The sequence below is a fragment of the Pongo pygmaeus genome, chromosome 6 (assembly GCF_028885625.2).
Source record: "Pongo pygmaeus isolate AG05252 chromosome 6, NHGRI_mPonPyg2-v2.0_pri, whole genome shotgun sequence".
Classification (NCBI taxonomy): domain Eukaryota; kingdom Metazoa; phylum Chordata; class Mammalia; order Primates; family Hominidae; genus Pongo; species Pongo pygmaeus.
The window spans coordinates 71,630,783-71,650,949 of record NC_072379.2 but is presented as its reverse complement, the minus strand read 5'-3'; positions in this window follow the sequence as shown (position 1 = coordinate 71,650,949).

Here is a 20,167-nt window from a genome sequence, read left to right as displayed (position 1 = left end):
GGTTATAAGTACCACATTTTCTTTATCTAGTCTACCATTGATGGGCATTTAAGTTGATTCCATGCCTTTGCTGTTGCGAATAGTGGAGTTGGGGTTTTTGAGGAAGGAAAGGCAGGAAAGCAGTTTGATAGTGAAATTGGGTAATATAAAAGATTTTCTGTAAAACACTTCACATACATGTAACTAAGAGCTAATGGCAATTTAACTAGGGAATTAAATCTAATAAAGTCAAGAGTGGAAACTTTTAGTTTACACATGAATGACATTCACATATTTTCAGTGAATATATCACTCCATGGTAACTAGCCTTATTTCAAGATTACAGATATTAAAAAAACTAAATTACTATCCATCTGATTCCAGGAATAAATTATTTGTAGATAAGTAAATTTTACATTATATATATAATATATATAACATATGTAATATATAATTTCAAGTATATGCATATAAGTGGAGAACAATAACATAGCTAATCAAAATTTATTTATGAGTTAGTGTGTTTGTGTGTGTATGTGTGTGTGTACGTGTGCGTATGTGTTGCATATATCTGTGCCTATAGTTTTTTCTACCAATCTGACAGTTAAGAGAATTTTTAGCATGATAACAAAGACTCATTATGAAAATGGAACCCAGGAAGCTATCAAAGCTGATCATAATCTTTGAACTGCCTCTTTGTTCAAGGTATCCACCACCCTCTAAATATGGAGAACATCACCTCTCAAATTAGCATCCAGTGACTTGTCTTCATGCCTGTAACATTTGCCATAATAAATGAAACAGCCAGATATTTTGACTTTATGAGTTTGTCTTCAATGTTTGGAAACAGGCTAGCTTAGAAAATGAATGAAAAGAGTTTTTTTAAATCAAAAACTGCATATTTAAATCACATAATACTGCTGTAAAATCTATAGTTTTATAAATATTCATTAATATAGTAGTATATCAAATAATAAAAAACTTAGGATAAGAAGGAATTATATCTGATACCAAAGTCCTATTCCTCAGAGGACTCTTAAATGTTTCTGTTTTAATTTCTTCTGGTATTCATCTTTATATTTCAAGATAATCTGCTTATTCCTCTATTTCTTAATATGTCAACTTTAGACAATATGCCAACTTTAAACAAATGCATTAATATTCCCATAGGAAAGATGAGGACTTTTTTTTCCTTTTACTTTCCCTTCTTCCAGCTGTCTTTCTTCAAATAGTTGCTACTTATTGTTTTAAATGTTCATTTTTAAATTCTGTATTTTTTAGTCATGTAATGAAACAACTGTTTTTCTCAACATTTAATATTATATTTTTTCTTTTCTTTTCTTTTCTTTTTTTTTTCTTTTTGGTTTTTCATTTTTTGAGATGGAGTTTTGCTCTTGTTGCCCAGGCTAGAGTGCAATGGTGTGATCTCAGTTTACTGCACCCTCTGCCTCCTGGGTTCAAGCGATTCTCCTGCCTCAGCCTCCCTAGTAGCTGGGATTACAGGTGTGTGCCACCACGCCAGGCTAAATTAGTATTTTTAGTAGAGACAGGGTTTCTCCATCTTGGTCAGGCTGGTTTTAAACTCCTGACCTCAGGTGATCTGCCTGCCTCGGCCTCCCAAAGTGCTGGGATTACAGGCATGAGCCACAGCGCCTGGCCTAGTATCATATCTTGATGTGTCACATTGTAAAAAAGGGCTACAAGCTCCCCTACCCTTTCTTGCACCTTTCCTCCCTGCTTTTTATCTCCTAATTACTGTCAGCTGCACTATTCCATTTATATAATCAAGGTATTTACACCCACATTCCCTTCTGCAGTTGAGTCATCTTTGCTTTAGCATTGGTTGACTCTAACATCTGTAATTTTTTTAAAACAGAGCATTTACATTATTACTAAGATTTCATTCTGTCACTAATAGTGTGTTGGTATTATGTTCCTTCTCCATTGGGTCCAACATCTCAGTCTCTGGAGCACTTGAAAATTGAAGTTTTCTGCATGAAGGAAAAATAACGTGTTTTCTTACAGTTCATAAATTGTTTTATGCCACATTTTTTTTTTGCTGTATACGGCAGCAATTAATTCCTAATAGGACCGCCTTTATTGTTGTGTGATGTGTGTGTGTGTGTGCGCACGCGTGCATGTGTATTTAAGAGTCTCCTGGTTTTATTTTCTTCCATTACCTATCTCTTCTCAAGTTTACCCCCTCCAGAATCCTCCTGTGGGATGATTTACCTTCTAGATATGCTATACAGGTGTTCCACAGAGGTTTCCCTACACTGAAATTCTAGCCTAAAGACTAGAGTTCTCTAGGTTCCATGACTTCTTCTGCCTTAGTTTAATTCTTTGGCTTGCCAAATCCTATTTTCATAAGATGCCAATAAGACATTTCACAGAATGTAAGATTCTCTGGTTTTGCATGTCTGAGAATGATCTATTTGTTTACATTCTGCAGTCAGTTGTGAATTTTCTGGACATAGAAGCCTAGATTCAAAACTATTTTATCTTAGAATTTGAAAGCCTTCTTCCACAGCCTTCAAGTATTCATGGTTTCTGATATTTCTTACACATTTGTCAGTAACTTGTATCTCTAGAAAGCTTTGCATATTCTTTTCATCAATGCAGTTCAGAAACTTCTGAATGATGTATACTGGAACAATTACTTTTTTATACATTTTCCTCAGAAACTCCTGGATACTTTTTATCTGATAATGTATTTTCTTCAGTCATGAAGATTTCTCTTTTATTTTTATTTGTTATTTTTCCATGTCCATAATTTTTTGATTCCTGTTATTCAAATTGTTAACAGTTTAGTGTTGTACTCTCAGTACTGTAGAGAATTTTGAAGAATAAATTGTTCCTCAGGGATTTGGGGAAAGTTTTAGAGGAAGGAGGGCTTGATAGGAATCCTGAAACAGATGGCAAAGGTTGTGATGCAGCGGTGGTCGACGTGGACATGTAAAATCAAGTGCAGACCAGCCAAAGATGGAAGATAATGGATGGGTTCATTTTTTTCATGAAAGAGTTTTATAGCAAAAGATTAGTAGGAATGATGATTCACAAGAACTATTATGATCATGTTGAGGAAGTCCTTGAGTTCAAGCCCCAGAATAAATGTCACCATATGTAAGGGAATGTCAGTGAATGTTTTTAAGCTGGGGAGTGAAATGACTAAAAGTGCATTTAAAAGAGCAGAATCATAGGTTAAGGAGGAGAGAGAGGGTGGAGATGAGGAAAGAGGCAATGAAACAATATAGAAGACTTTAACTGAAACAAGTGCTCTCCTTGCTTTGTTGTTTGCTGAGAATGGCAGTCTCCTCATCACTTCTGAGTCCACAACACTCCCTGACCCTTTGCTTAAGCCATATCCTGACCCTCAAAGGCTATTATCCTCTCTTTCCTCCTAAATGATACTGTACACCCACCTCAAATCTACCTCAGCTCTCATGTTCCTCCATTCACTGTCTCACCAGCCCCCCAAAAAGTTAGAATTGCCCTCCCCTCTTGGATGACATTTCCTTTTTTTAGTACATCTATTATTGGTACCTTTAGCTTGCATAACTGTTACTTATTCTGAACCCGTTCCTTTCCAAAGTCCTGGAGCCAGGGCACTTTGTTTTATTCTCTTATGTTCAGAAAAACTTTGTGCAACTGAAGTTAGAAAGTAATGGCGAGGTACATTTTGTATACGTCTCATGACTTTACTCTCTCCTGGATGATTTAAGTAGAGTTAAACACAAAGCATGTAATGTAATTAGATTCCACTGTGCCACTTGGACAGGCTAAATCATAATCCCGACATCCCAAATATTGTTTGTATTCTCAGAAAATGATCTGCTGAATCAGTATTCATCAAGTTTAGTGATATAAAATGAGATTTCAATTATCTATGTGAGAAAAATATCCTGTCCAAAAATACATAAAATAACCTGAAAGCGTTTAAAACTATCCGTATTTCTAGGCAATACATTGCAGCACATACCATCAAGAGTCAATTAAGCTGAGAGAAGCAGAATAAACCGTTATCTAAATACCAATGTTTCAATACTTACCCGTTCACAAATAATGTACAGCCTGAGATGGTAACATAATGAGGTCGATCAATAGAAAATTAAATCTTTTTCAATGAAGACAAAATGCCCATGGAGGCTTTACATAATAAAATAAATGTAATGTAAGGCCTGAGTCTATAAATAAAATTCTCAAAAATTGTAAATTGACTTTTTCACTTAGTTCTTAACAATGTTATTGGGTAATATTTGACACATCATAAACCTTATGTGTATTTATATATTACATATATCACATAAGTGACTTATAAAGCTTAATAATAAATATCCTCCCTGAACTAACCACCCAAATTAAGATCTAGAGCATTCCTGACACCTAAATTTCTATCTATGTCTTCCTATCTGCTCTTCTTCCTACTCTCAACCAATTAACCACTTTCTGGAATTTTAATTTATCACCCACTTGCCATGTTATTATTCTTATCACATAAAATATGTAACTCCAGGTAACACATACTTCTAACTTTGTTTCTGAGTTCTCTAAAATGGTATTATGGTGTACACTGTCATCTTTGATTTGCTTTATCCACTCCCAATTATTTCTACATTTCATCCACATTTGGTATATGTAGTTGTTCATTCATTTTTCACTGCTTATAGTATTCTCCTGAAAATGGGGCTTTTAATTGATTCCGATATTTTATTCTTTAACTTTTATCTTAGGTTCTGGGGGACATGTGCAGGTTTGTTATATAGGTAAACTCATGTCATGGAGGTTTGTTGTACAGATTATTTTGTCTCCCAGGTACTAAGCCTAGTATTCATTAGTTACTTGTTCTAATTCTCTCCCTCCTCCCATTCTCCACTCTTAAGTAGGCCCCAGTGTCTGTTGTTCCCTTTTTTGTGTTCATGAGTTCTCATCATTTATCTCTCAATTTTTTATTCTTGGTAATGACATTATAGATTTTTTTTCTCCTGATGGCCAGGTATTAGAATTGTTTAGGGGCAAGAAGTTGGTACATATTTAAATAGAATTGCTGGGTCATTTGGTATATGCATGATTAATCTTATGAGATTGTGCCAAATTTCTTTCCAATATATTCCTTTGCACCACTGCACTCCAGCCTGGGCTACAGAGCTGCTAGACCCTATCTCAAAGACAAAAAAAAAAAAAAAGAATAATACAGTATGTAAGTTAGTGGTGATTCACTTTCTTTCCATTAGTCAGCATTTAATCCAACTATATATAAATACAATGTATAGAATAAATTAAATATATTATATATTGGAATCTTATAATGGTAGGAAATAGAATACAAGTAGGGATTCAGGCTAAGAAGTAAAACTGGACAAAAAGAGGAGATTTGAACTTGGCAAAAATAAAGTTATAAATTATATATTAACTATAGGAAATAAAATATAAATTATAAAAATATAATATCAAAAGTAAAAAATATGCCATAAAATGCAGAAAAAGTTTCATTCAGGCTTTTGAGACTGAGTTCCAAGAAATTAAAGCAATAATGAATAAAAATTAATTTGGTTAAGTACACCAAACTAGGTTTATACATATTTTTTCTTAGGAGTCTGAAGGTATTGTTATAATACCTTCATCCATTACTGTTGTTGGCAAACAACTGTCAGTCAAATTGACACTTCTTTGAGGAGATTTGTCTTTTCCCTCTGGCATCTTTTAAGATCTTTATTTTTTCTTCTCTGTGTTTCACTACAATGTTATTAGCATAAGTTATTTTTACCTTATCTTTCGATGGTAACAGAAAATATTCAGTGGTAATCTCTTGAAATGTTTCTTCTCTATCATTTTATTTATTCTGTCTTCATAGGACTCTAATTAGACATATTTCAGGACTTCCATTCTCAAAATATCTTAATCTTGCCTTTACTTTTTTTAATCTCCTTGCTTCCTTGTGCCATATTGTTAGTAATTTCTTCAGATAATATTTTCTAGTTCATCGGTTCTCTCTTCAGTCTCATCTAAACTTCAACCCATATATTAAGGTTTCGATTATTATTTCAACAATTATGTTTTTCATTCTTAAAGTTTATTTTGGTTCTTTCAAATTTTTGGATTTTTTACATACTTTTTTGCTAATTGTTCCTTTTTACAATTTTACCTTTTTACCTAAACATTTTGCATATGTTTATTTCATATTTTATATATGATAATTCTGATATCTGTAATCCTTAGGGCCCTTAAACAAACACCTGTTTCCTGCTGGTTCTTATTCGTGGGTATTTGTTTTCTTGTGTGTTTGGTGCCCTTTGACAATAGGCTTATATTTAGTTGACCTTAGTCAACGACCTTTCAGAGTAAATGTGCATTTTCTCCTCCCAGGAATCAGGGAGCTAACAAATGAGACCAATTTATCTACCTTCTAGGATTCTGGCATTAATTAAATCATCTAAGAACTTTCATCTTGTAAATGGCTCATGGCCCAGTCACCTGATCCTAGTACTGATGGATTTGACCTGAGGAGAGCCCAACGCCTTGGGAATGCTTGTAGGACAGGCTGCAGTTTCAGTTTCAACCTCCTTTCTTGTCTTTTTGTTGTTTATGGTTTTGTCTTCTTGGAGACTTCTGATTAATTAACTAATATTACTAGTATAAAACTATGTGTTGGCCAGGCACGGTGGCTCACGCCTGTAATCCCAACACTTTGGGAGGCTGCAGCCGGCAGATTGCCCGAGCTCAGGAGTTTGCAACCAACATTGGCAAACGGTGAAACCCTGTCTCTACTAAAATACAAAAAATTAGCCGAGTGTGGTGGCAGGCACCTGTAGTCCCCCCAGCTACTCGGGAGGCTGAGGCAGGAGAATTGCTTGAACCCGGGAGGCAGAGGTTGCAGTGAGCAGTGATTGTGCCACTGTCCTCCAGCCTGGGTGACAGAGCTAGACTCTGCCTCAAAACAAACAAACAAAACAAAACACAAAAAAACTATGTGTTATGCAAGACCTAGTTTAGTTTTATTTCTCTAAGACCATTAAAGCAACTGCCCGAAATGGAAATGCTGCAGATTTGACCTTATAGAGGTTAAAACACCTGATAGGTACCTCCAAGTAAAACTGGCGTATCTATTATTTGGGCTAACTTTGATATTGTTACTAAAATACAACATTATTTTTTAATATTAAACTTATGTTTTTGTCAAATATTATTCTTTTTTGGTAAATGCCTAGAACTAAGCTAGGATTCTCACTCTGCCAGGTAACACAGCAATTTAAAGAATATGTTTAAAAAATCTATTAAGAAAGGTCACTTCAGCCAGCATTTCTCTTCCTCCCAAAAGATGGGACAGTGTGTCTTTGCCTGTAGGCTTAACCTTTTGCTAATTCTCAGAGTCAAACTGCCTGATCCATGAGGTATTCATTGAGCTCTAATGCTATACAGTGGGTTTCAATATCAAGGTCGAGATCTGTCATATTATTCTTAATCTCTAAGCCTTTATTCACACCCCATTTTGCTAATAATTACCTTGTTCCCAATCCACATATTATATAAACTATATATAAGAAATAGCCACTTTTTAATCTTAAATCATCAAATTAAAACTGATTCTAACCTTCTATCCCACAGGCTTGGTGGGAAATCCAAAGTTAGTCATTATTAGGGCCCCATTATGTTTCAAGGTCCAAGTGAAGTATGGCCTGGAAAAAGAAGCAAGACTCACCAACTTATGAACCATAATAGTCATAGCTATAAACATTACTGTACAACTCTGAAGAGGTTCTTCAGATCTAGAAAGTTTTTTTTTTTCATGGTTTTCTAGTGATAGAGGAGTACTGTCCTGAGGCAGTGAATTCTGATGTTTATTATTCAGCCTCCATAATTTCTTCTTCTAAACTTTACCTTTGGTGTTGTCTCATTAGTCTTTTCTCTTAATCTTTCAATTTTATCTTTTCTCCTCTACTTATCCTCATAAGCATTTTACCTAATTCCTTTATCCTGAAGCTTTAAGACCTCAAACAGCACAAAAGGATGTGTGTCCTGTAAGTAGCTTTTAGTTTTGGTCCAGCAATGCAACCTTCCCTGAAGCTGTGGAATATAAAAGAGCTAGGCTACCTTAGTGAAGTAAGGGAGGATACGAGATTGCCGACAGAAAAGACAGAAGTGATCACCTTGCCACAATCATTTCTGCTAATATATATTTAATATTTATTGAATGTCCGATATGTATTAGAAGTGAAACTAAGAAACTTGTAGTTGTTATCGCATTTAATCCTCACAACCACGTTATGGAATCTAGGTACTATTATCTCCATATTACAAATGAGATACTGAAGCAAAGAGTTTAAATCATAGCTCTTGATCTCACAGTTACTAAACTGAGGAGCCAGAATATAAACCCCAACAGTCTGATGATAAATTATATCGCCTTTGTTTATTGATTAGGTTTTTGATTTATTATTTTCCCCCGGTTTCTCTTCTAGTAGCCTGCCTAAATTGCCGATCTCAATTAGCATTACATATCTTTATTTCTTCTGACAGTTTTCTCCAAGGATTTGGAGTCCTGCTATTGAACGTGAAATTGATGAGTGGAAATCACTGCCTCTTTAGTTGACAGACTTTTCTAAGTCCAACATTTAGTCACAGCCAGGCCACTCCACAGAATCCCCTGATGTCATGCATTGTAAATCTGATAGAACAACATGCCGTTATTGCCCTAACATATGTGACATGCTGATGTGGTGCTCAATTTGTCTACCCAATAGATATGGCTAGATTTCTTACCTATCCTTTCTCAAATTCCTTCCTTTACCATAAACATGGCATGACCCACTGGATGCCAACGTCTAACTAACTGAACATGCAGACTGTAGTAAACTCAGAGGTACTTTAACAGTAAATGCCATTTTGGACAATAATAAGTAAATATTTACACTTTAAATATTTGGTGTTTGGTACTATGGGTATATTCAGAAATATTTAAAAACATATTCCCATTCAGTGAAACAAGATGAACAGATGAGTTGGCACCGAAGTTTTTTTTTTGGTTTTGTTTTGTCTTTTTTTTTTTTTTTTTTTTTTTTTACTTAAAACACTTGTAAAACATATACAGCAATAGTTTCTGACACTATAGAACAGCTTGCTCATTAAAACTTCATGTTTTCTTAGAATGGAAGGAATGATGGTAAGATTTTGAGAACAGCTTTAGTCATCGTGAACAATACTATTCCAGTACTAATCATTTTGTGAATGCTCAAATAGGATAGATTGCTCAGGAATTAGAAAGCCAGCACACTGTACATTTTAAAAACTTATAAGTAGCATGCACTGTAAATTATACATTTCAATAGGAATCTTTAAGGTATAAACAAATGATCACAACACATGTATTTGGTGGTGTTGACAATCATTGACCTATTGAACTATTTTAAATTTTTACTAGCTGGCCACTATAAAAAGATACGTATCAGTGTTAAATTTGAATATCATATTTACAAATATTTGTCTTTCAAATGCACAAACTTCTCAGACCAGAAAGGCAATTAGATTCTGTGGGGTTTTTTTCTTATGTCTAGAAACTTAGCTAACGTTGGTGTTATTAGGCAGATGAGTATGCCTAATATATTCAGTCAAATATTTTATAAGATAATCCAAAAAAAATGCACAGGTCTGACTTTTTCAATAGCATCACATAATCTTTGATTTATACAGAATAATGATGTTTTAATTACTTAAATATTAGAATACTTTTCCCAATCTTTTTGACAGAGTAGAAACTGAAAAATTAAAAAAAAGTAATTAATACCTCAAGTGTTTGTTTACCTGTTACCCAGAAAAGTATAAGAAATGCAAATGAGAAAAATAAATCAAAAAAGGTATGTGAAGAGGATTTTTCAGAAACCCCTAACATCTTAATATGTGTACGTGTATAGAGAATGGTACTTAAGTACGTGCATGCACGTTTTTAGTCAGGAACAATAAATGCTTCCAAAGTACATTATATTTACCTCTAGTTGCACTTCTTTAGTTGTAATGATATGTTACATGACTGTCTGCCCTTGCTGCTTTACAGCAGGCTACAAAGTTTAAATTACATCACCATTTAAATGTCAAGATGTTCTGTATACATACTGGTGTTAGGAATTATGTCTGTGTCTGGGAGGCGGAGGCAGAACAAGTGTCGTAACTTTTCTTTTCTTTTCTTCTTTTTTTTTTTTTTTTTTGGTGGTTGTTGTTGAGACGGAGTCTCACTCTGTAGCCCAGGCTAGAGTGCAGTGGCGCGATCTCGGCTCACTGCAAGCTCCACCTCCCGGGTTCACGCCATTCTCCTGCCTCAGCCTCCTGACTAGCTGGGACTACAGGCGCCCGCCACCACGCCCGGCTAATTTTTTGTATTTTTAGTAGAGACGGGGTTTCACCGTGTTAGCCAGGATGGGCTCGATTTCCTGACCTCATGATCTGCCCGCCTCGGTCCCCCAAAGTGCTGGGATTACAGGCATGAGCCACCGCGCCCGGCCGGCTAAGTTTATTTTCATCAATAGCGTCAAAATATCACCTGCCTATTGCCCTATACTTTTGAAAAAAGATGTAGTAAAATAGTAAATAAATGTATTGTCTTACTTACCATTTTCAACTTGCTTCCTATTAATAGTATTTGAAAAGGTAATTGCTTCCTGAATGCCTGCAAAATGAAGAATGATTATAAAAATCCTAGAAAATAAAATAGCACAGTTATTTAAAAAGATATTTAAAATAAATGAAAATACTGTCTTATAGTATGAATACAATAAAAATTGACTATTTTCATAAATATGTAGATATGTAGATACATAAGCTTATATGTTCAAAGTAAATAACAGAATAGAAATACATCAAGATATTAATGATGACTATCTCAAGATAGTAGTATTATCGGTAATTGTTTTTACTGTATTTTTGGTATTTTTAACCCATTAAACTCTAGTGTTTTAAAGGTAAAATAAATTTTATTTTTACCTTATTTTAGAATAAATTACTTTTCACCTTTCACGTATTTCCATAAACTTCACAATGTCAACCTCCATTATGCTCACAGTAGAAGATACAAAGGTTATTACCCGTAGGTTTTTGAGGATATTCTGTAACAGAAATTTAATCATCATTACACAATTACGCCATACAAACTGAATAATATAACCTATATCTACTTTCTTCCAAAGCAGAGCAAACTAGAAAACTCTAATTTCATCTTCAAATGTTTGTTATAATATGTTCTAAAGTATTGTTTATAATTATCTCAAAGGGAATTTTATGTTAGCAATGAAGCAGAAGGTATTTGATTGTTAAAATGTTTATGCAATTACGTTTTACTTAAGAAAATTAAACAATTTTTATTCATGGAATGAGTTGATTTATTTAGTGCATTTTAATATTAAAAACTAACAAAACAGATCTAATCCTTCACTCAAAATATAGCTAACAAATAAAAATCTGCTATAGCACAGTTAATATAACCACATGGTTAATTCTATACACTTTTATAATATTTGAAATATAACCATGTAATCTTATCAGGTTTATGTTATAAAATATGTATTTTCAGATTCTTGGAAACAAATTCTGAAAGGTTACTATTTTCTTATTGTAAATTTAGCTTATTCAGAAATGGGTTTCTTAAAATAAGAATGTAAATAATTTATATATGAAACACTGGGCTTAATGTATGGCTCAAATATTGTAATCCCAAATGAATTACTGAAAGAAAGAAAAATGTGATAGAATTATTAGTGTTGCATGAAAACTCTTAAATATTGTGTAACTTAATCATTTCCTAGGCCTAGCTCTACAAAGATTACGAAGTGATTTTGTCTAGATAAAGGAAGCAATCAGCTATTTTTTGTCAAAGTACCAAAGTACTCTTTGTTAAAATGAAGTAATAATATATGTTAGTTGTCATAGGTGAGTCTCCATTCCAGTTTTATTAAAACTAAAACCAACATGCATTCTCTATTTTTCTTGTTATTACTTAAAGTTACCTGTACATTTGGACACGGCACGAGAATTTAACCTTTAAAGTACATGCTTCCTTTTTGGAGGACAAATGCTTCACAGATGCAAGTATCACCATAAAACATTCCCTGCAGATTGCTCTAGTGCATTCATGATCGTGGCATCATCTTCTAAAATATAAAGTAGCATCTGAAAATCAGTGAAATATTGACAGCATAAGAAGTAGCTAACACTATATTCAGTGAAATGTAAAGATTTAAACAGTGTTTACAGTAATGAGTTTCAGTGTGCCAATAAATTAACATATGTATTTTTTATAACCACTTTATTATTTAGGATATATATTTCACAAAATGTTAAAATATATATACCAAAAACAAAACAAAACAAAACAAAACCCACAATGGCTTAAAGAATAGTAAAGTGCTCTGCCGTGTCTGAGGTCCCAGCTTCTCCCTTCTTGTTGCTTGGCCTTCTCTGGGGTCCCTTCTCCTCGGGGTCCAAGGTGGCTCATGGTTCAGGACCACATCCCAACCTTAGAAGAAGTGGGAGGGGCAGTCAATGGCACCCTCCTGTCTTTTATAGACACATCCTGGAAATTGTACCCTGTATTAGTCTGTTCTCATGCTGCTAATAAAGACATATCTGAGACTGGGTAATTTATAAAGGAAAAAGGTTTAATGGACTCAGTTAAGTCCACAGTTCTAGATAGCTGGAGAGGCCTCACAATTATGGCAGAAGATGAAGGATGAGCAAAGGGACGTCTTACATGGTGGCAGGCGAGAGGGAGCACGTGCAGGGGAACTCCTCTTCATAAAACCATTAGATATTGTGAGACTTATTCACTATCCCAAGAAGAGCATAAGAAAGACCCGCCTCCACGATTCAGTTACCTCCCACTCCATGACACGTAGGAATTATGGGAGCTACAATTCAAGATGAGATTTGGGTGGGGACACAGCCAAACCATACCATACCCATTATCTTTTAATGGATTTCCTTGGCCAGAACTTAAATTTCAGAGCTACAACCAACTACCAAGGAGACTGAAAAATGTAGGCTCCATTTTGGGTGGCTGTGTGACTAGTTAAAAATAAGGAACTCTGTCTCTATCAAAGAGGGAAAAATATATACCAAGAGAAACCTAGTAGCCTCTGCCGTACTCAGACATACACAGACTGTAAAAGGCAAGTCCCTGAAAAATTGTAATGGTAAAAAAAATACTGAAACATAAAATCATGTCTTGATTTGGAGATCATGCCTGTACTAGCCTAAGCATTATTATTTTGACTATTATTCAATATAAAATATGCTTGTCATAGCTTCAAATTCAGGTGTCAATTTTGGAACATTTTCCAATCACTTAAGAGGGGAGGCTCAAACTAAAGCAAAACAGTCTTGCTCAGTGGTAAAGTGTATTAGAAGGAATCAATTACTAATAGTATTAATTTTATTTTTAAAATACTTACTATTTATTTAGACGTAGTTAACATTTTCCATATTTGTTTTACTACTCCTTTTTATATTTTGGACCTTCTTGGTGGAATTATTCTCCTTCTGCCTAAAGTACATATTTTAGATTTTCTGTTAGGGTAGATTTGTTAGTGGTAAATCTCTTATCAGTAAAATGTATTTCACTCTTATTCTTCAAAGATAGGTTTGTGGACATAGAGTTCTAGGTTTACGTTATTTTCTATTTTTTTCAACTTTTATTTTAGGTTCAATGAGTTCATGTTCAGGTTTGTTACATGCGTAAATTGCATGTCACTGGGGTTTGGTGTACAAGTGATTTCATCACCCAGGTAGTGAGCATGGTACCCTGTACATAGTTTTTTGACCCTCACCCTCCTCCCATGGACCACCCTCAAGTGGGCCCTGGAATCCATTGTTCCTCTCTTTATGTTCATGTGTACTCAAGGTATAGTTCCCACTTATAAGTGGGAATTCATGCACTATTTGGTTTTCTGTTCTTTTGTTAATTTGCTTAGGATACTGGCTGCATCCATGTTGCAAACGACATGATTCCATTTCTTATGGCTGCATAGTATTCCATGGTGTATACGTACCATATTTTCTTTATCCAGTCCACTGTTGATGAGCAGCTAGGCTAATTCCATGTCTTTGCTATTATGAATAGTGCTAGGATTAACATATAAGTGCATGTGTCTTTTTGGTAAAACAATGCATATTTTGGGGAGTATATACCCAGGAATTGGATTAGTGGGTCAAATGGTGGTTCTATTTCTTTCAGAAAACTCCAAACTGCTGTCCACGGTGGGTAAAATTATTAACATTCTCACCAGCATATATAAACATTCCCTTTACTCCACAATCTCACCCCACTAACACCTGTTATTTTCTGACTTTTTAATCATAGCCATTCTAACCAGTGTGAGATAGCATCTTATTGTGATTTTGATTTGCATTTCCCTAATGATTAGTGATGTTGAGAATTATTTCATATGCATTTTCCATGTATATGTCTTTTTTTTGAGAAATGTCTATTCATGTCCTTTGCACACTTTTTTTAATGAAGTCATTTGTTTTGGCTTGTTGATTTAACTTCTTCATATATTCTGGATATTGGACCTTTGTTGAATGCATGGTTTGTAAATATTTTCTCCCATTCTGTAGGTTGTATGTTTACTCTGTGGATCATTTCTTTTAGCATGGAGAAGTTCTTTAGTGTAATTAGGCCCCACTTATCTATTTTGTTTTTGTTGCAATTACTTTTGGAGACTTCATCATGAAATCCTTGCCAAGGCCTACATCCACAAAAATATTTTCTAGCTTTTCTTCTAGGGTTTATATAGTTTTAGGTCTTACATTTAAGCTTTTAATCTATCATGAGTTGATTTTATTATATGGTGAAAGGAAGGGATCCAGTTTTAATCGGCATATGTTTAGCTAGTTATCACAGTACCATTTATTGACTAGGGAGTCTTTTCCCCTATTGCTTACTATTGTCCATTTTGTCAAAGATCAGATAGTTGTAAATGTGTGGCTTTATTTCTGGGTTCTCTAACCTGTTCTATTGGTCTTTGTGTCTGTTTTTGTACCAGTACCATGCTGTTTTGGTTATTACAGACTTGTAGTATAGTTTGGAGACAGGTAGTGTCATGCCTCCAGCTTTGTTCTTTTTGCTTAGGATTGCTTTGGCTATTTGGGCTCTTCTTTGGTTTTATATGTATTTTAGAATAGTTTTCCTTAATTCTGTGAAAAAAAATATGCTGGTAATTTGATAGGAATAACATTGAATCTGTAAATTGCTTCAGGCAATATGGACATTTTAACAAAATTGATTATTCCTATCTTAGAGCATGGAATGTTTTTCCATTTGTTTATGTCATCTCTAATTTGTTTCATTAGGGTTTAGATCTTTCCCCTCCCTGGTTAGCTGCATTTTTAGGTATTTTATTCTTTTTGTGGTTATTATGAATGGGATTGCATTCTTGATTTCGCCCTCAGCTTGGACATTATTGGTCCAAGTAGCATAGAAATGCTACTGATTTTTCTATATTTATTTTGTACCCTGAAGCTTTACTGAAGTTGTTTTTCAGTTGTAGGAGCCTTTGGGTAGACTATGAGGTTTCCTAGGTACAGAGTCATATCATCTGTGAAGAGAGATAGTTTTACTTCCTCTCTTCCTATTTGGATGCCTTTTATTTATTTATCTTGCCTGATTGCTCTGGCTAAGACTTCCAGTAGTATGATAAACAGGAATGAATGCTGAGAAGGGACATTCTTGTCTTATTCCTGTTTTCTGGGGGAATGCTTCCAGCTTTTGCCCATTTAGTATGATGTTGGCTGTGGTTTTGTCATAGATGGCTCTTATTATTTTGAGGTATGTTCCTTCAATGGCTAGTTTGTTGAGGGTTTTTAAGATAAAAGGATGTTGAATTTTATTGAAAGCCTTTTTGTGCATCTATTGAGATCATCAAGTGGTTTTTGTTTTTAGCTCTGCTTATGTGATGAAACATTTATTGATTTGCATACATTGAAACAACCTCGCATCTCAGGAATAAAGCCTACCTGATCATGGTGAATTAGCTTTTTAATGTACAGTTGGATTTGATTTGCTACTATTTTATTGAGGATTTTTGTGCCTATGTTCATCAGGGAAAACAGCTTGAAGTTTTCTTTTCTTTTTGTGTCTCTGCCAGGTTTTGTTAGTATCAGAATGATGCTGGCCTCATAGAATGAATTAGGAGATAGTCCCTCCTCCTTGATTTGTTTTGAAACATGTCAGTAGTATTGGTACCAGTTCTTCTTTATATGTCTGGTAGAATTTGGCTGTGAATCTTTCTGGCCCAGCACTTTCTCTGGTTGGTACATTTTTATTAGTGCTTCAATTTCAGAATTAGTTATTGGTCTGTTCAGGATTATAATTTCCTCCTGGTTCAGTCTTGGGAGGTTGTATATCTCCAGGAATGTATTTATTTCTTATAGGTTCTCTAGTTCGTGTGCATAGAAGTGTTCACAATAGTCTCTAAGTTTTGTTTGTTTGTTTTGTCCTGTTGGGTCAGTGATAATTTCTCCATTGTCATTTATAATCGTGTTTATTTGAATCTTCTCTATTTTTTATTAATCAAGCTAATGGGCAATCCATCTTATTTATTCATTCAAAGAACAAACTTTTGGTTTCAATGATCTTTTGTATGGATTTTTGCATCTCATTTGTGTTCAGTTCATCGCTTGTTTTGGTTTTCTTTTTTTCTGCTAGCTTTGGGGTTGGTTTGCTCTTGTTTTCTAAGTTCCCCTAGGTGTGATGTTAGATTTGAGATCTTTCTAACTTCTTTCTATAGGTGTTCAGCAGTATAAACTTTCCTTTTAACACTGCTGTTGCAGTATCTAAGAGATTCTGGTATATTGTACTTTGTTTTCATTAGTTTTAAAGAATTTTTTATTTCTGTTTTAATTGTTTATGCAAAAGTAATTCAGAAGCAGGTTGTTTAATTTCCATGTAATTGTATGGTTTTGAGAAATATTCCTGGTGTTGATTTCTATTTTTATTGTGTTGTGGTGTGAGAGTGTGATTTGTAGGATTTGGGTCTTTTTAAAAATCTGTTGAGAATTGCTTTATGGCAGAACATATGGTCCACTTTAGAATATGTGGTGTGTGCACATGGGAAGAATGTGTATTCTGTTGTTGAGTTATGTATTCTGCAGATATCTGTTAGGTCCATTTGGTCAGAGCTGACTTTAGGTCCCTAACATCTCTGTTAGTTTTCTGTTTCAATGATCTATCTAACACTGTTAGTGGTCTTTTAGGTCTGTGATTCTTTCTTCAGGTTAGTCTATTCTGTTTTTAATGCTTCCAATTGCATTCTGAAATTTCTGTAGCAGGGAGTTGAAATATCCCAAGTGTTGTCTAGTTATTTAAGTCTCTTCGTAGGTCTATAAGGACTTCTTTAATGAATTTGGGTGCTCCAATGTTGGGTGCATATATAGTAAAGATAGTTAAATCTTCTTTTGAATTGAACCTTTTATTATTATGTAATGCAATGCCCTTATTTGTCCTTTAGATCATTGTTGGTTTAAAGTCTGTTTTGTGTGAAATAAAAATAGCAACACTCTTTTTTGTTTTGTTTTTGTTTACTTTTAAAATTTTTATAAATTTATTTGAACAGACAGAAATTCATGAATTGGGCAGCATCAAACTGTAAGCAGTTCAGGGCTGCACTGAAGGTGTGCAATGGTAAAAGATTTTTTGAATTTATTTTTTATTTCAATAAGTTTTTTGGGAACAAGTGATGTTTGGTTACATGAATAAGTTCATGTAAGAGTTTGGTGTACCCATCACCCAAGCAGTGTACACTGTACCCAGTGTGTAGTCTAGCCTTTTATCCCTCAACCCCCTCCCACCCTTTCACCTGACTTTCCAAAGTCCATTGTTTAATTAGTATGCCTTTGCATCCTCATAGCTTAGCTCCCAATTATGAGTGAGAATATATGATGTTTGACTTTTCATTCCTGAGTTACTTAACTTAAAATAATAGTCTCCAATTTCATCCAGGTTGTTGTGAATGCCATTATTTCATTCCTACTTATGGCTGAGTAGTAGTCCATGGTATAAATATACAACATTTTCTTTATCCACTCATTGATTAATGGACATTTGGGCTGGTTCCATATTTTTGCAATTGCAAACTATGCTGCTATAGGTGTGTGTGCAAGTATCTTTTTTGTATAATGACTTCTTTTTCTCTAGGTAGATACCTAGTAGTGGGATTGCTGGATCAAATGATAGATCTACTTTTAGTACTTTAAGGAATCTCCACACTGCTTTCCATAGTGGTTGTACTAGTTTGCATTCTCACCAACAGTGTAAAAGTGTTCTCTTTTCACCACATCCACACCAACATCTATTATTTTTTGATTATGGCCATTCTTTCACGAGTGAGGTGGTATCATGTTGTGGTTTTGATTTGGATTTCCCTGATAATTAGTGACGTTGAGCATTTTTCCATATGTTTGTTGGCCCCTTGTATATCTTCTTTTGAGAATTGTCTATTCATGCCCTTAGCTTGGTTTTTGATGGGATGGTTTCTTTTTTTCTTTTCTTGCTAATTTGTTTAAATTCTTTGTAGATTCAGCATATTAGTCCTTTGTCAGATGTATAGATTGTGAAGATTTTCTCCCAAACTGTAGTTATCTGTTAACTCTGGTGATTATTTCTTTTCCTTTGCAGGAGCATTTTAGTTTAATTAAGTTCCATATATTTATCTTTATTTTTGTTGATTTGCTTTTGTGTTTTTGATCATGAAGGCTTTGCTTAAGCCAAAGGCTAGAAGGGTTTTTCCAATGTTGTCTTCCAGAATGTTTATGACTTGGGGTCTTAGATTGAAGTCTTTGATCCATTTTGAGTTGATTTTTGTATAAGGTAAGAGATAAGGATCCAGTTACATTCTTCTACATGTGGCTTGTCAATTATCCCAGCACCATTTGTTGAATAGGGTGTCCTTTCCCCACTTTATGTTTTTGTTTGCTTTGTTGAAGATCAGTTGACTGTAAGCATTTGTGTTTATTTCTGGGTTCTCTATTCTGTTTTATTGGCATATGTGCCTATTTTTATACCAGAACCATGCTGTTTTGGTGAGTATGGCCTTATAGTAGAGTTTGAAATTGGGTAATGTAATGCCTCCAGATTTACTCTTTTTGGTTAGTCTTGCTTTTGGCTGTGCAAGCTCTTTTTTGGTTCCATATGAATGCTACTTTTTTTTCTAGTTCTGTGAAGAATGATGGTGGTATTTTGATACAAATTTTAATGGTGGTATTTTGATGGTGGTATTTGATGGACACTGAATTTGTAGATTACTTTTGGCAATACAGTCATTTTCACAATATTTATTCTATCCATCCATGAGGAGGCCCACATTCACTACTTCTATTCAACTTAGTACCAGAAGTCCTAGCCAGACCAATCAAACAAGATAAATAAATCAAAGGCATCCAAATTGGTAAAGAGGAAATCAAACTGTTACTGTTTGCTGATGATATGATCATATACCTAGAAAACCCTAAAGATTCATCCAAAAAGCTCCTAGAACTGGTAAATGAATTCAGCAAAGTTTCAAAATAGAAAATTAATGTACACAAATTAGTAGCTCTGCTATATACCAACAGTGACCAAGCTAAGAATCAAATCAAGAACTCAACCCCTTTTACAATAGCTGCAAAAAATAATAATAAAATACTTAGGAATATACCTAAGCAAAGAGGTGAAAGATTTCTACAAGGAAAACTCCAAAATACTGCTGAAAGGAATCATAGATGACACAAACAAACGAAGACACATCCCATGCTCATGGATAGCAACACTCTTTTTTGGTTTTCATTTGCTTGCTAGATCTTTCTCCATCCATTTACTTTGAGCCTTTGGGTGACCTTGCATCTGAAATAGGTCTCTTCAAGACAGCATTCAGTTGGGTCTTGCTTCTTTATCCAACTTCCACTCTGTGTCTTTTAAGTGGTATATTTAGCCAATATACATTCAAGGTTAATCTTGATGTGTGAAGATTTGATCATGTGATGGTGCTGTTAGCTGGTTGTTATATAGACTTGATTATATAGTTGCTTTATAGTGTCGGTGAGCTATGTACTAGGCCACTGGAACTGGCAGGTATTAATCTTCTGTTTGTATGTTTAGCAATTCTTTAAGGATCTCTTGTAAAGCAGGTCTGGTGGCAACACATTTCCTTAGTATTTTCTGGTATGAAAGGATTTT